Here is a 2,562-nt window from a genome sequence, read left to right on the forward strand (position 1 = left end):
ATGTACTGCAGCTGTCTTACAGGGGAGATAGATGCCTTCCTTCACAACACCTACAGCGATGCAGCCCGGGAAGAGAACCTAGGCGAATGCAGAGACCTGATCAAGCCACCGATGCCAACCACCTTCTTCAACACTAAAGTACCCAGTTGGAAGGAAATCCAAACAGTTGTCAAGGCGGCTAGGACTAGCTCAGCACCGGGACCCAATGGGGTACCATACCTGGTGTACAAGAGGTGCCCCAAGCTCTTGCAGCATCTGTGGAGGATCCTGAGGGTGATCTGGAGGAGGGGGAAGGTTGCCCAACAATGGAGATTTGCGGAAGGGGTGTGGGTTCCAAAGGAAGAGAATTCAAGCACCATCGAGCAATTCAGAACCATCTCACTGCTTAACGTCAAGGGGAAGATATTTTTCAGTATCCTTTCCCATCGCCTTTCAGACTATCTCTTGAAGAACCAGTACATCAACACCTCAGTGCAGAAGGGGGGAATCCCAGGGGTCCCAGGATGCCTTGAACACAGTGGAGTGGTAACACAGCTGATCAGAGAGGCCTGAGAAGGGAAAGGAGACCTGGCTGTACTATGGCTGGACCTAGCCAATGCATAATGGCTCCATACCTCACAAGCTAGTGGAGGTGGCATTGGAGAGGCATCATGTTCCAAACAACATCAAAGCCCTTATCATGGATTACTATAACAGCTTTGATCTGAGGTTTACTTCTGGCACAGTGACATCTGAGAGGCACCGACTGGAAAAAGGGATCATCACGGGATGTACCATCTCAGTGATACTCTTTGCCCTGGCCATGAACATGTTGGTCAAGTCTGCTGAGCTGGAATGCAGAGGCCCCAAAACCAAATCCGGAATCCGCCAGTCCCCCATCAGAGCATTCATGGATGATCTGACCGTAACAACAGTGTTAGTCCCTGGATGCAGATGGATCCTCCAGGGCTAAGAGAGGCTTACCACCTGGGCGTGGATGCACTTCAAGCCAGAGAAATCCAGGTCTCTAGGCCTAAAGAGAGGGAAGGTGATCAACCGGTTCCATTTCTCACTAAGAGGGACTTGCATCCTGTCAATCACAGAAAAACCAGTGAAGTGCCTCGAAAAGACCTTCGACTGCTCCCTAAAGGACACTGCCTCCATAAGGGCAACCGATGAACAACTGGACAGTTGGCTGACCACAATCGAGTCAGGTCTTCCAGGGAAGTTCAAGGCATGGCTATACCAGCATGGAGTCCTGCCAAGGATTCTGTGGCCATTGCTAATATATGAATTTCCAATTTCCACCATGGACGGACTTGAGAGGAGAGTCAGCAGCTATTTGCGACATTGCTTGGGCCTATCACAAAGCCTAAGCAGCATCGCCCTCTATGGCAGCAAGAACAAGCTGATGCTCCCCATTAACAGCCTAACTGAGGAGTTCATGGTTGCTAGAGCAAGGGAGGTGCTGCAGTATAGGGAGTCCAAGGACCCTAAAGTATCTCAAGCTGACATCGAGGTGAGAACTGGCAGAAAGTGGAGGGCACAGGAGGCTGTGGACCTGGCAGAATCACAGCTCCATCACAGACAGCTCGTGGGATCTGTGACGACTGGCCGTGCAGGACTGGGAGCCATTCCAACCCCTAACTATAACAAACTTGAGGGCAAGGAAAGGCGGGACTTGGTTCAGCGCGAAGTGAGGGCCGGGGTTGAGGAGCGGCGTGCAATCCAGATGGTGGGATTGAGACAACAGGGTCCAGGTGGGAAGAAGCTATGAACAGAAAAATCACATGGCCTGAATTGTGGAGGGCGGAACCCTACCGAATCAAATTCCTCATTCAGTCAGTCTATGATGTCCTGCCCAGCCCATCGAACCTCTTCTGTTGGGGCAAGGTTGAAACTCCAGCATGTCCCTTGTGCCAAGGTAGAGGAAATCTGGAGCACATCCTCAGCAGCTGTTCCAAAGCACTTGGAGATGGCCGCTATCGCTGGCGCCATGACCAGGTGCTGAAGGCAGTTGCTGAGTCCACCAACAGCGCAATCAACCACAACAAATGCTTGTTACATCAAGGCGTGAAATCCCCTTCGTGTGAGCAGGAGAGCATCCACCTTCCTGACCAAAAGCCCAAACAGGCCTCCTGGGAACAGCAAAGGACTGGCAGCTAAGGGTGGACCTGGGAAAACAACTAAGGTTCCCTGAGAGCATCACTAAAACCAGCCTTAGACCAGACATCGTCCTGTTCTCAGAGTCATCCAAGCAGGTCATCTTCTTGGAGCTGACGGTGCCCTGTGAGGAGAGGATGGAGGAAGCCAGGGAGAGGAAGAGGGAAAAATAAGCAGAGCTGGTGGAGGAGTGCTGCAAGCAGGGGTGGCGTGCACGGTGCTTGCCCATCAAAGTCGGGGGGAAGGGGCTTTGCAGGAAAATCACTCTGCAAAGCCTACAGCCTCCTGGGCATCACGGGAGCACAGAAAAGAAGAGCCATCAGAGCAGCTTCTGAGGCTGCAGAGAGAGCCTCACGATGGCTGTGGATCAGGAGGGACAAGGAGTGGGCGAGCACTTCTAGGGCACAGGCTGGGAACTGA

The 2,562-nt window shown here is 52.5% G+C and overlaps 1 pseudogene; it reads left to right on the forward strand.

Moving 5' to 3' along the window:
• LOC115419934 (uncharacterized) lies at positions 1–2,562 on the forward strand (annotated as a pseudogene).

This window comes from Sphaeramia orbicularis, chromosome 5 (genome assembly GCF_902148855.1).
Source record: "Sphaeramia orbicularis chromosome 5, fSphaOr1.1, whole genome shotgun sequence".
Classification (NCBI taxonomy): domain Eukaryota; kingdom Metazoa; phylum Chordata; class Actinopteri; order Kurtiformes; family Apogonidae; genus Sphaeramia; species Sphaeramia orbicularis.